The sequence below is a fragment of the Anas platyrhynchos genome, chromosome 2 (assembly GCF_047663525.1).
Source record: "Anas platyrhynchos isolate ZD024472 breed Pekin duck chromosome 2, IASCAAS_PekinDuck_T2T, whole genome shotgun sequence".
NCBI classification, from domain to species: Eukaryota; Metazoa; Chordata; class Aves; order Anseriformes; family Anatidae; genus Anas; species Anas platyrhynchos.
Window position 1 is genome coordinate 99578059 of NC_092588.1, and position 15773 is coordinate 99593831.

Here is a 15773-nt window from a genome sequence, read left to right on the forward strand (position 1 = left end):
CTTCCAAAGTTTATAAGGGAAACTATTTTGTCAAAAATTAAAAAGGATGACTATAGACAATGAGAAGCAATTTGTGTGCATGGGCAGAAGCATAGTGTGTGTAAATCTGCTTCAAAGTATAGAGTTCCTGGGAGGGGTGGGTGTGTGTTTTTTGTTTGTGTGTTTTAATGAAGCAAATTTTCTTTTAGCAGAGACTCCCAGGGTCTCAAAACAAGGAAGAATGAAATAAAATTTGCTGGCAATGCAAGCAAGTTCTCTTCCCATTCAAACAGAGCAAAAAATCAAATTCTGCTACATTTTTCTACTGTTTATGGCTTATTATGTCCAACGATATTAACATTATCTTCATGATTTTCAACACAAAATGAGAATTAAAAAATTTAAGGCTGTATGAGAAATTGGTAGAGCTAATGCTTATTTAAAACTTTTACTGTTTCATATTTGCCTCCTTCCCCCTCCTTCTCTCCCCCCTAATTAATTCTGAAGTGGATTGTCATACTAGGTAATAAATATACTGCAATATGTCAGCAGAAGGGCTATTCATGTGATAGTAATCTCAAAAGTAATTGGATATTGCTACACTTCACACTCTGTTTAACTACAACAAATGCATTCTGTTATTAAATCAAAGCATTATCAGTACATTTTAACATTGAAGACTTACACATAGGAGCAATTAGGCTTTACCTTTCTTGTCAAACACCCCCAAAAACTTTATAGAATACTGTTAGAGGGATAAAACATATAAGGGAGTGATATTTATTTCGTTCTCCCAAGGCGAAAAAAACAAACTTTCAATTTTCACAGGAAAAGCAAAAAACAAACACACAAAAAAATCACCTCCTCCCTTCCCTCCTCCCTCCCCCCCCCATACCCCCCCCCCTAAAAAAAAAAAAGTAACTGATGCCATGAATAAACACATCAGCAGTCCAAGTATAAAAACATATATAAGTCCTGGCATATTTTGATTCAGACCATTTGCCTCTCAACCCCAACCAGCTTGGAGCCACAAAAACTAGGGTGCACAAAGGGGCAGAGATCACTGCCACAGTGGAAACCAGGAATAAAGATGATCACAAAGGTGATGCAACACTACCCATGTAACTGACATGTGAAACTTCAGGGAAGTTTTCACATATTTACAGCAGAAAGACAGAAAGAATGACATCTGAGGGGGGGGGGGGGGGGGAGGGGGTTGAGAAAAAAATAAAAAAAATAAAAAAAAAGGAAAAATAAAGGCTTTTCTTGCCTGTAGCTATGTTTTAACTTTTCATTCTTCTGGCTCAATTGGGCATTCTGGGTTGCATTTAATTCCCAAAGATCTCGTGTCCTCTCATCACTGATCTCTTCATAAAATATTTAAAAAGTATCACAGATGGCTTTACAGAGGAATCATTTAATTTAACATTTCAAATCATCACAGGACTTCACATTGCTCCCTGTCACCAATGAGCCTGCCCTCAGCTGCAGCAAGGCTTTGATCTGCACCAGGCTTCTCTCTGAAAATCCAACATTTCCTTTTCAAAGAGCCAGCTACCAGGTAAGCCTCCTCGCCAAGGCAATTCATTCGAGTTGTGTTCACAGGAACAAGTACAGGAACATTAGAGTCAGAAAGATCCATAACACAAGTAACAAAACAGGGCAAAAAAAGTTGTCATGAAAAACTCTTTCCTCTTTCCTGAGATATTAATGGCACACATCCCTGTCTCCAGATGCATGCTCAGGTTCAGAAGGGAGCAACCTACCTCTTATAGCACCTCAACTTTTTTCTTGTTTGTTTTTTAATCCTATCTGCTACTTTTAAATTCTCTTCATATATTTTTTCTCAACTGAGACCAAGAGGCAGTGTTTGAACTTGTCTTCTGTGAATGACAACTCTAATTTTAATTCAGGGTTAAAAACATACAATGACAGCTTCCCAGCCTTCCTAATCCTAACCCAAACCAGAATGTAAATGCTCACTATAGGTGTATCACACATTTGGAACTCAAAGTACTGGCCAGTGGCTTGGTATTAGCTGATGATACTTGTGATCCTTGCCCTCACTGAAGTCCTGTAGCCCATGCAATACACACAGACAACTAGGGCTCACTCGCTGTTTTCCTAAATGCAATCCTAACCCTAACACTAACCCCATGACCCCATAGAGAGACAGCTGAGCAGACTGAAGCTGGAATAAGCCATTCCTCAGAGGTCTCTTTAGCTCCTATCCTTCACCTAGCCACATAGACCACTGAATGAATAGCACAGCCTTTTACAACCAACTCTTTCCTGACTGTAATTATAACTTACCAATAATCAGAGAGGACACAAGACTGAGGGCAAGTCTCAAACTGATCTCTGCTGAAACTTTCAGCACTTATTTGTGCACTTCTGTCTTAAAGTAGAAGTCAAAAGTCTATAGTTTGCAGTTCAGTTATTATTATGACCCAGATTGGTCACGTATTTATATGTTGTCTTTGGACAGTGTGAAGGCTAGATGAAGGCTTATCTACAATACACATGGATTCTTCTAACTCCAACCTCCCTGTGGACAGGCTGAAATAATTTTCAGACACATCTTTCATCTTGTTATATGGAGATCTTGCATCAAAACTAGCGTTAGGGTCTAGGTTAGGACTAGGGCTATGGCTATGAAAAGGGAAGTAGACAGCTCCAGGTTAGTAGTAAATACCCAGCACCCTGAAAAATTAGGATACGGCATGGACCTAACACTTTATTTGTTTCCTACGTCATCACCTCTTTCATCAGCCTACTAGCATTAGGCTTAGATATTGGTCAAGAGAAAGCTGGTTTAAGTGTCCAGGTCACCAGAATGCATCCAATGGTCCTTAAAGGTAAAATGTAGGCTGTGCACAGGAGCAGCAAGTGCCTAACCTCTCTCTGAAGCCTTAGTTCAACCACCCTTCTATACAAGGATTAGATTTAGTAACAGGAATAGCTCAGTTTATTGGTGGCCCTTGAGGACAGGGAAAGGGTGAGTAAATAGTGCTTTACAACAGCACTGAAGTACTCTACAACGTGCCAAAGAAAGGAGATCTGGACAGTTAAGTAGCTAATATTTTATTTTAGGTCCGTGTGGTCACTTACCCATATTGTGGATTTGGATTCAGGCATTAAGAAAAGGAAAGGCAAATGAAGCAAAGCTATTGCTGAGCATCTCATGGCCCATAGAGCTAGAATACATCCTGGACTCAAAGAGGGCAGGTAGCTAGTATATATATATATAATATATAATATCATAACATAATTAATGATACGATAATATGACAATAGAATAATATATATTCTTAGCATCCCCACACAGAGAAATGATGTTTGGAATTAGGTTTAGGAACATCCATCAATGTGTATGAACGGCCTATACGACTTAAATTTTTATTTAAATTACATAGAAAAAATGATGAAGCAGACATAGAATGTAGAATGCATTCAAGAAACTCTACAGTCATGTACTCTGTAGTTTTCTGAAGACAGCAAAAAATATTTGGTGAACATGTTCACCTTATCCAAAAAAAAAAAAAGGCAAAAAACCTACCCTATATTTCATTTAATTAGCCTAAATCAACTACCAGTATGTGTTCTGTTAAAATAACATTAAAAATATAATAATCATTTGAAACAGATTTTTTTTTTCTGATTTAAATGTGATCTCCAAATGTGATACTGTACAGTCTGCTTAATGCACTGAATTATGCTAAGGATCTAAAACAAATACCAGTATTGAACCAGCTTGCTGCTAAAAATATATAAACTAAATAATTAAGTCCAGTTATTAAGAGAATGAAGTAAAAGCTAAATTTGATCTGATGGTAAACCTCAATTCTGTTGAGTGAATACATGTACAGATAAACTGTCTGTCTGGTAATGTGGTACTGAGATAAATGACAGATTTGACCCAAACACAAAATTTGGGGAAGGACATCAAGCACTGTCTGATACCATTCATAAATGTCATATTTCCATTTGGGGATGTTGCATTTTCAACAACCATTTTGAAGGACATAAGACTGAGCACTTCCTATTTTAAGTCATTTAAGCACTTTCATTTACCAAAAATAATACATTTCAGATATGTGAGGATTTTAACTGTTAGGAAGAAAGAGTCAATAATTTGCTTATCTTGAATTAAAATGATCAATTGTACAATGACTATGAAGTTAAGTGTCTGCAATATACCAAAGAAAGGAAATTAATATAATAGAAATAAAACAAAAGAGATAAGATCGAGTAAGCTTGATTATATTGAAAACTTATGTCTTGTGGTAAGGATGACAGTGTTATAATAGTGGTTGAGGCAGTGACCAGGATGGGCCTATCCATCTTTCCCTAAAATAGTTTCCCAAACTATGGTAATTCAAGGGAAAAAAAAAGATAATAATAATAATAAAAAAAAAGAGACAGAGAGAGAAAGAAAGAAACTGATTTTCCGATCTAAATCACAGGAAACTGCGAGTTGCCTCAGGAGCAGCTCAGCTCCCTGCACATCAGTAGCAGAATGAACAGGAACCACTAGTAGCCTCATCAGACACCCCCACATACATCACCCCCAGTTATACATACATATTCTTAAAGAATAACCAACACAACCAACACAATCACTCAAGGCAGGAAGACAGGATTGCTCAGAGAGGAATACCCAGGGCGAGACTTTATCATAAATTCACAAAGACTTAACACATTGAAATCTAACCTACCACAGGAAGCATTAATTAAGGCTATTACAGAGTAATTCCAGGATGAAGAGCAAAACAAACACTTTTGAGAGTCAAAAACCATTGCCATGAAGTCACTGCCTTAAATATTTAGAGAACAGCAAAATGCTCAGGATCTCAGCAGATGCAAACTCATGCACCTACTACATTGTTCTACAACACTTTTTAAAATACAACCATTTTTTTCTTCTACAACCTGTAAAAGAAAAACTCAGAATGCAAAAATAATTTATGCAGATTCCCAAAGTAGTTTCAGGACGGTAATTCTGGGCAGAAATTGATTAAAATGAAAACAGACCATTCAGAAGAAACCATATGAGAGTCACTTATGTGTAAATTGTCATAAGGATTTCAGCATATGCTCAGAAAGCTGAAAAAAGTATTTGCTCAATATAAAATACAATATTTGAAAGAAGTGGCTTATGAAGCACATGACAAGAACACTTATCTGAAAAATAAAAGAGAAAAAAAAACAAATACAGTAGGATAAGTTCAAAGTAAGTGTTAATATATTTCAACTTACCCAGCCACAAAATAGTATATGACAAGTCATAAGGAGAAAATATAGAATTATGGAATGGTTTGGGTTGGAAGGGACCTAAAAGATCACCCATTTCCACAAACCCCTGCCACTAGACCAGGTTGCCCAGGGTCCCATCCAGCCTGGCCTTGAACTTCCTGGTTCCTGGGTGTGAGCATCCACAGCTTATCTGGGCAGCCTGTGTCTGTGCCTCATTACCCTTACAGTAAATAATTTCTTCCTAACATCTAATCTAAATCTCCCCTCTTTTAGTTAAATCCATTCCCCCTTGTCCTATCACTACACTCCCTGACAGAGCCCCTTCCCAGCTTTCTTGTAGGCCCCCTTTAGGTACTGGAAGGCTGCTCTAAGGCCTCCCTGGAGACTTCTCTTCTCGAGGCTAAACAACCCCAACTGTCTTGGCCTATCTTCATAGGAGAGGTTCTCCAGCCCCCTAAGCATCCTCATGGGTCTGGACTCACTTCAACAGGTTGTGTCCTTCTTATGTTGGGGGCCCCAGAGCTGAACCCCAGCTTACCACAGCCTGACACGAATTTCAGATGGACCCAAACAGGAAACAAACAGAAAATGAACACACATCTCCAAATTTAAAATGTTAAGACAATTTTTTTTCACATGATGGGATGATATATAAAGCATTCACTGTCATAAAAACGTTAAAAAAAAGTGTCAAATTAAAAAAGCTAAGCATGATCCATGATACCCAGCTGGTATTTGGGAAGTGTAGGAACAAAGTTGAAGCAACCCTGTTTGTTCCAGAAATAAAAGCTAGCTTGGAAGACAACATATCAAAGTATGAAATCTGGAACAGAACTAATGCAAAACATATCCACTGACTCTCACTCGAGTGTTAGAGCGGGGTGTTAAACCCAAGAAACTGAACAAATACTCAAGACTTGCCGAAGCCACATGAGATTCCCACCTCCTCACCATTAGCACATGGGTAGCTGAAGCAAAACCAGAGAGGGAATTAGTACAAGGATGCTCCTCAGTTATTCCCCAGCAAAGGGGAGCAAAGGGAGAATGTGAATTGGATTACAGATATCTGAGTGTTAAACTGATGTACCTAAACATTTAGTCCAAATAATGAAAAGTGACTTCCAAAGAGGTCACATTCATATTTAACTACTCAAAATCTTTCGGGGTGGCATTAAAAAAAAAAAGAAAAAAAAATGTATATCTTATTTTATCATGATGTCAAAGTCTGGAGACTTATTCTGCCTTCATTTCACACCAGCAGACGCATCAAAAGATGGTCAGAAAAAGAAAACGGGCAGAGGTAAGTTTTAAGATTATCACATAATAATATAAAACTATGCACAATGTATTTCACAGGTATTAGATGGAATTTTCTAATTAGCAAATAAATAAATCAAAGATTCCTTAGAAACTTGTTAAATTTTTTTCCAGTCCTATTCTTCATTGTCTATCAGATTTTTTTAAGCAAAATTAGGATTATATACAAGAAATATGAAGTATTGTATTTATTTCTGTAGAAATTAATTTACACAGAATATGAGTTAAAGTCTCAGGGTATCTGTGCAAAGTGATTATTATTATCTGAGCTATGGAAACTGAGTTACAAGGTAGGCACTTCACAAATTAGTTTTTTGTTTGTTTGTTTGTTTTATCTAGCCAGAAACCATACCATATATAACATTATCAGGATTTAGTAAAATAAGGAGATCAGCAACCACACATACCCAGTAAGTATAAATTAACATTTTAGCACTGAGTAAAAATAAAGATTTCTGAATTAACAGAGTATTGCTCAGTTACAATTCTGCTGAGATTTTGGTCTCACCATGGCCCCTGTGTAACAGGCTCCATCACTTCTCTTTTCCAAGAGGTGGACTGAATTTCATACTTTCTGCACTGTACAGCTGTAAATTTTCCAATATCTATGGCTCACCTTTGTAAAACTGCTTTTCCACCCTTGCAATCCAGCAGAAACAACAGCTGAGAGTGACCAATATTTGTGCAAGCCTCAGTTTTTGTTATTATTTACTCAACTTTTGTGATAAAGTCCCTTTGTTACTGAGAGAATATCAAAAGCTCAAAAACGTGTTTTAAACAGAACACTGGGCATTTTACTATGACTAGTACAGAAAACATAGAAAGATGCTACAATAAAGATATTGACTGATAAGCAGTTGCTTCATGTGGTGCTGGTTTATAGCAAAACCAGTCCAGGCATCCCAAGACCTGCTGCTGAACATGGGAGCCAAGCCAGGAAGGGTGATGCTCCAGACTGTTTTTGAAGTCTCAAGAAGATCCAATGGTAGCAATGATCATTAACGAAACATGCCTGAAGTCATTAAGGAGCAAACAATGACTCTTCAACCTAAAACACAAATGACTTTCCTCATTTATTTAGTTATTTAATTAGAAATAACTGTGGTGGAGATGGCCAATAAAGTTACAAGATCTAGGTAAGACGAAGAAGCAAACAGAAGATTTCCAAGACACCCATGCTCTCGTCCTCCTCTGACCACTCTCTTTTTCCTCATCTCGAACACCTGCAGCTTGAATCATTTCCATTACTGATCTTAAGAAATTATTAAACTTAGCTCAAGTTTCCAGGTCAACACTAGCTAATCCGTAGTTATCACTCCGTTTTGTTGTGCACACTTTCAGTATTAATGATATAGAAAATTCCTGATCATTCAACAAATTGCAGACAATCCTCATTGCTACACAATGTATCTTCTACCTCTATTATTGCACTTCCATTTGGTCCCCAGCCTCCCGTTCAGCTCTTATCTTATATTGGCACAATAATCCTTATTTGCCCACCATTTACAGTTGAATTTCATTGCTGAAGTCTGCCACCATAGATTATAGACAAGGAGAAAAGGTTCAAAACAAACTTTAATTTGGGAACTTATGTTTAATGGAGGACTGCAAGTTCACAACCTCTGTCTTAATATGTCAGAGGTGGTATCTCCTGTACAGGGTCACAAGGAAATAAAATTCATACCTTGGACTGCATTAATGCACAAAATATGTTCCAAGTGATGGAAGATGGTAGCTGCTATGAACCAAGTGCATCCTCTAGGATGCAAGAGCATAAAAACTACTTTACAGGTCAGACTGTGTCTATTTGATCTACCAGCCTCTCCCCAAGAGAAGATGCCAAGGGGAGCTACAAGGCAAGTATACAGTGGCACTTCTCCAGAACTCCCTCCCAGACTCTAACAAACTGCATTTCAATGATTTCTCAATGTGGCTTTGTCATATTTTAAATTCACGATGGATTTTTCTCATTGATGGACAATCTGTTATTGCTGAGCTCAGGTGAGGTACTTGCTGTTTCAAGAAGCATGAAGGCTCACTTTTCTCATGGATGCTTTTGTTTTGATAATTTAATGTCAGCTTTTGTTTGCTCGCACTTTGAGTGTTGTAAAATACCACGATGCATGGGAACAGTTATGTAACAAATGAGAAGAGAACTAAATAATAATCAGACAAGCATAAAATCCTATGGTAAGATATGTTCTCTTAACCAAAATTGAAAGAGAGAAATGTGCTCTTTCTACACAGTCTAAATGACAAATACGAACATTATGCTATGAGAGATGATTATAATAACCTTTCTTCAAATTACAGAATCTAATTGTACATCATGGCCCAGATGATGTTAAAATGCTCTAGAGAGATCCACAAAATAAACAACATTATGATTCCTCTCACAATGAAGCCACAAACTCCTACATTAGCCCTTGGTCATTTCGTTAAAGCCAGAAAGTACATTAGAGAGACTACTGACTTGCACGTTGCAGAGCAGCACAATGCTACACCATTACTCAACCTTCCCCTGTAACATCCAGAAAATTTGCTCTACTCTAAATGGGCACACTTGAAAAATTTAACATAATAACAGTTGGCTATTGTTCCGCTTAAGTGTGATTTTAAGAGGTCCAGCCATAAAGCTTAGCTGGCCAGTAGAATTTATGGAGAATTTAAGGAGACTTGAGGATGAACCTGGAGTTCACGAGGTCTTGTTTTGCTGGTGAGAAGAGAATGGATGCTAACAGCTGTGGCAACGTATGGGTAGGGACTTCTCCTTCTTGTCTCTGACAGCTTGCATGGAGTTTAATGCTACGGCCCTCTCACCTGGTAGGGTGGCTCATTGGTCTCTGCATGTATTCTGAAGGGTGCTTATCCTCACTGAAAGTGAAAGCCTAGCACAGCTTCAAAGAACCACAGTGTACTTCAAAAAAATAAACTACAGAGAGGCAAGCCGTTTTCACCAGTCTGCTCTGTTTGATTAGCCTGTATATAATAGGAAGGGCATCCAGATAGGTGATTTGAAAGGGATGCATTTTAAAGAGGAAAACAAAGTAGAGAGAAAGGAGAAACAACATAGACGAAGCTTGAAGGGAGGAAAAAACAAGTGGGAAACCAAAGAATAAAAAGGAAGAAAAATTAATAAGATAATAAGGACCAACCTAAAAGCAAAGAATCAACTTTGAGAAACTGAGTTTGATTCATTTGCCTACCCATAGGCAACTCAGATGGCACAGGATCCCTCAAACACCACTGTGCAGGTGGCAAACATGACGTGGATGTTTCCCCTGGAACAGCAGCTTGAGGTAAGGCAGGACATGACTCCAACAGCCTATGTGTGGGCAGCAGAATTGAGCTATTAATATCGTAGCACTATTTACAATCCTCACATACTTTTGAGTATTATTTTTCCTCACAAAGTCTATTAATGCACTACTTCCTCCTTTTTTTGTTCACTTTACCATTGAGGAAACAAGCTACAGTAAAGACAAGTAACTTCTGTGCCAACTTCAGAAGTTAAATCACAAGCAGGGTAGCAGATCTGATTTTTCTACATTCATGTCTTAATCTCTAGGCCATCCTTCTGTAAAAAGGAGATGCAGCATACAGAAATCTGCTGTGTTCAGATTATTTGCATTAGTGTTATACAGAACAAAAGAGAAAGAGTGAACAAAAAGGCATCTTAAAGATTGGAAAGACAATCCGTTTGCCCTTTTCTAGCTAGTGATGATCTCTTATTTCTTAAAATGATTGATCACTTCTTTTCATTGAAGAGCAGCTAAATTTAACTGCCAGCACAATTAGCAGTAACATCCTTGGATGAATTTTCTGTCCTTTACTGCATCCCAAATAAATCAAAAAACTACTCTGCTGAATTAATAAAAATTCCTGTCATTTGCTATTGCTTCTGCCTAAACTTACTCATCTGCCTGGAAAGTACTTGGAGCAGAGTGTCTCAGCCTTGTAGAAACTGGCTGTGCACCCAAGCTTGGTTACACTCTACTCATCACTTTTTATTTGCCTCTTTCTAACTAGCTCCTCCACCTCCCTACTCCCTTTTGGTTTATCTTCTACACTTTCTATTGAGCAGATACTTTCCATAATACCACTCTCTACAAAATATACTAATGAGAAATAGATTATTTTCTACTCTGATGACAACTTACTTAGCCCATATTACAATTTTATTTATCCAATCTTCTCTTCATTTTTTTTGCCCTATTTGGGCTGCAAGCTCTTCAAAGCAGAAACCGTCTGATCCTTTACCCATTTACAGTACTGAAGGCAAGGGGACCATCATCTTGATTTGCTTGAAGATCCTACTCAAAAAGCTGTGATTTGTGATTAATAATAACTTCATTTCTGATGTTTAAATTAACGTAGTGACCAGCTAGTTCCTTTGCTAAGTACTTGCTACTCCTAGTACTTCAAAGCTATGGGGAAAAGAAAACTAAAGCAGCTGTTCAAAACACTCGATCACCACATTTTCAAACCATAAAAAGAGGCAGAAAACCAGTTATAAAATAATTACTATTCAAAAAAAAAAATCCAAATTGGATTTGAGTAATTATCAAAAAATAGTAGATTGCATATATACTTATTTTCAAAACTAATCTCTGACTCCTGTAAATAGAACATTGAAGTCAACTAGTGACACTTAGGATAAAAATCTTTCAAGCTGGAAACAGCCGCTATACAATAAACAAACCTGTCTCCTGAACAATAAGACTACTAAAGCTCATCCTTGCACACAAGGAACCTGATTAATTTATCCTACTGTAGTCCTCAGCAGTGATACCTGACAGGCCTTCTGTTATCTCTAAATTAACCAAGTTTTTCCTTGGCCGAGAAGAAAGATAAAACTAATTTATCTGTGGATAGCATAGTTTTACTTTCTTAATTAAACATTTAAATTCTACCTGGAAAAAGTAAACTTTGTCCATTACAGACTGTCTTTCTGGATTCATCACAGCAAGTATGTGATGTTCCTTCTGCCTGATGGCAGTCAAACAAAAAACAATCAAGCAAAAAGCTTTTCAGCCACAAAGCCAAAATAAAGATCACATTCAATGTAACAGACTTGAATTTAAAAGTGCATGTATTCACCCAGTATCCAGTTTGATGAAGGACGTATAGCAGAATCCTGTTTTATTTTATTAACCTCTGGCAGTATGCTTTCAGTGGATCAAAGAACTTAGGAAAAAAAAATAAAATTCAATTTAAGTAATGATGCTTTTCAGGTTATTTCCCATTACATTCACATTGCAGCACCTGATTTTCTGTACTCAGTTCCGAGATCCAGACATAGTAATTTCTTTCAGTCTGGATTAAACTCACCAAACTGACACAATTTGTAAGAACAGAAATGGATTTTGGCACTAAGTAAATGAAGAGTGTTAGTGTTAAAACACAATGTCCCTACAGTAGATTTATATGAAGTTGGTAAGTCCAATTTGATAGCATCATAGCAATCTCCAGGTAACTTCTAATCAAAAAAGGCAAATAAAGGGCAATTTACAAAATAAAGTAACTTCTGAAGCCTGGAAGAAAGACAGATAAAAACTTTCAGAACAAATCAGGATTTTCATGGGAGAGGAAGGAAATCAAAATGTGACCTAAAAGAGATATTTCAGTTTGATATAATATACTTTTCTATCAGCTATCTGCAAGGTCCAGAGGAACTGCTCCAGTTTTAGCTCTGCAATAAGATTACAATCCACATTCTTAGACCCCAACATTTCAGCTACATCAGTAACTGTGGTGATGATGGCAGAGACAGGAGTTCAGCAATTCCTGATATGAGTAGTAACAGACCTCACACATTTCTCATTGCGCAGCCTTGAAGATTTAACAGGTGAATACACTTTCCTTTTGTTTCACCATTACATCTACAAGGCAGGCTACCACTGTTTTTGTGTCTTAGCAGTTTGGCTTCTAAATTAATCCATATGCTCAATGTAGCAATACAGCTGCCTAATCCTTACTGCCTCCTCCAGACTGAGCTCTGACATTTTCATAGATATTCTTCCTCCTTGAGAAAGGTGTTGGTTGAGGCTTGAAAGAAACCCTCACATTTAGTCCAATATGCATAGGGGTGCAGATCCTACCTACCCTGAGGCTCCTTAATGCTCAGCCAGGACAGAATTTCTCTATGCAGACTCAGGGTAACCTTCATTACAGGACTTATAGTACCACCCTGATGAAGCAAACCCAAAAGTTTCCAGCGTGGTTTGATGGAGTGCCAACAGAATATTGCACCACCTGTTCGGCAGTCTCATGTCACACCACACATAGCAACGCAGAACATGAAGATAACTTTGCCTAGTACTTTGCAAAACATTTGCCAGATTGATGTTCCTCTGTGGAGGAATTTACTGTTTCTTCATAGATCATGAATATATTGCACACCAAATATCAATGATGTGCCTGACATGGCAGCATCTGATAATGAGCTGTTTTCACCTTCAGGTGCTCCAGAGCTTTCTCCTCTCTCCTCATCCAGAGGAAGAGAAACTGACATAACACCTTCAGACGAAGTCAGTCCCCTGTAGATGGAATGATAATTAAGTCTCCGTTTCAAATAATTAAGGAAATTATGTCCCAGCAGCATGAAAAATTAGGTAGAGTATACATACTTATTCAATTAACTTAAAAACTCAGGAAATCATTGATGTCACCCAGGCATTTCTCTCTTTCTCTCTTTCAAAATAGCTTTTTTAAATGTTCACTGATCCATGAGAGATTTATTTCAGATTTACCAAAAGAATCTGTGAAGGCATAACCTCATAACAAACACAAATATCCCAAGACAAGGTTTATAAAGGAATAATTAAGCTACCATAATATGGTAACTTTGACTAGCACATGATGCTAGCCAAATACTTCTGAAGAAAGTTACCATTTTCCACCTCATTGCTTTTTAGAACTACTCAACATTTTTGCATTACTGAAGGTCAATCAATACCTCACAACATCAAAGTATTCTGAAGATGCTCAGCTAACATAGCGTATTTCTACTTTCCTCATTAATTGCTGCTGAGGTTAAGCTTGCCTCTTCTCAGGAGTTTGCGTGCATCATTTCTTCATATTCACTCCAAGTCATGGCTTTTTGGTAACTGAAGGAAATATTTAGAAATTATTTCAAAACCAGAGAAAAAAATAACCATACCTATGCAGGTTGGGGGAATAGTACAAATGAAACAGGACTTCAGGATGATAGGCAAAAGAAAACTCTGAACTGACACTAGTGTTAGCAAGGTCTACCAGCTGTGGTAGTGTCAAGCTCCAGATCTGACATCTAGATTTTGCATGAGATGTTGCAGGCAAATAGGGCTCTATCCTCTCCTACAGGGTTTGGGGATGATACTCCACAATCAGCCTGTTCTCTAACAGCTCAGCTGCTGAACATGGAAATAGATACGGTTTGCTTGGATCAGCAACATCCAGAGCACAGGTATGGTCCACTTTTCAGTGGAGTCCTTTCTTTGCCAAGCAAACAGAAGTCCTGCTCTGCAAAAACAATACATATAAGAGCTCTCTAATGTCTACAGTTTCCATGCAAAAAAGGTGTCAGGAAAAGGAACATATCTGCTGATGCTGGAAAAGAACTGGTATGTGTACTCTGTTTTTCCAAGCCTATTACAGCAGGAGATGCTATGTCCTTCTGGGGTCACTGCTTATCAGGAGTCATGTTCTGACACCTTTTAGTGGTTTTGACATGTACAAACACTGAGTCAGAGGAATGTACCGCTGTGGAAGCATGATTAACATGAAAGAACTCAGGAACTGATCAAAGGACAGGTTCAATACAGAGAGAGGGTTAAGACATATAAGAAAAATATCACAAACTATGAGCTAGTAAATTTAGAAAATTACACTTCCAGAACTGGGATAAAATAGAATAGTGGGGTGTTGTGGCCATGTAACCTAATAGTATGGTCACCAAAGCATGCTGGATGAAAAGCAGTACCAAAGGTGAGCTGGAATGACTCATTAGCAAGTTCTATGCTGTGAGACCTTTCAAACTCTTCAAAAACAAATTATATGCATTGAGGCTGAAGCAATGCTTCAGTGAACAGCTCAACAGAAGTCTTCATCATTGCAGATAAGGCAGAAGAACCTTCTTCCACAGGAAACGGGCATGGACAGGCTATTATTGAAAATCACCAGGAATGTGGTACACAGCTGACCAGCTGACATCTGGATGTAACAGGGCACTACATTAACAGTCTTCATACCTTAGGTATCTTGTCACAGCACGGGACAGGGGTAAATGGCTCTCTTCTTCCTTTTGCAGATTAGCTGTGCTGATGTCTTCCATCCAATGGCAAAGGTGGAAAAATTGAGCACTGTTCAGCTTAAAGTAGTTTATAAAAAATTAAATGGAAAACTTGTCATTCCTGCATTCAGTCTACTCTATTTTTTTTTTTGTAAAGTAAATGCCTTGACTTCAACCTTCCCTCATGGTAGTTTTCCAGTATCTTCTTGACTTTTCTGCGGATTCTCTCCAGTCTGTAGGCAATTTTCTTCTCTAGTAATAGTACATCTCATTGAGAGTTTTCCTGAATTGTTCAAAGTTCTTGAATTTCCCTTCATTCTCACACCTTTAAAAATCAGTCATAGGTAGGACAATAATTAGAAAAACACTTGATGTATTATAAATCAGTGGTAGAAAGAAATGTGTTAACCACTAAAAAAAAAATCAGCTTAACATGAAAATAGATCCAAAAATGGCATCAGACAAAAAATCAGCAAAGGAGATTTAAAAAAAAAAAAAAAAAGATATTCAGGGCTAAATCCTAAGAATAAAAGCATTTTGCAAATTTCTCATCAAAAAGATACCTGTTTCTGAGTGTCTCACTCCATTTGGAGCTGAAACCTACTGTTAGTTTAAATACTCCTATCTGCCATGATCACCACAGTATAGTTATCCTCCAGCACCTCTTAAAATCACCCTGGGATTGGATTATAATACCTCCATTTCAAGGGGGAAGAAACCGAGGAACAGGAACCAGTTAAGCAGATTGATTAATTGATTAATCCCAGCCTGTAGCTAACCATGCAATATAGCAACAGGAGACTTTATAAATGAGCGCTCGGATGTTGTGCTTCAACACCATGCCTGTGTATGTAATTCTCTCTCAAAAACAACTGAGAAATACAAAGAACTGAAAAAGTATGTGTATGTATAGATATATAAAAAGAGCCACATCTTGGTTATTTTACTG

At 37.6% G+C, this 15773-nt stretch overlaps 1 protein-coding gene across 2 annotated transcripts in view; it reads right to left on the reverse strand.

The window, feature by feature from the left end:
* Nucleotides 1–15773, reverse strand: part of AMPH (amphiphysin) — a 121018-nt gene that overhangs the window by 66953 nt on the left and 38292 nt on the right. The gene's annotated exons all lie outside the window — the stretch shown is intronic.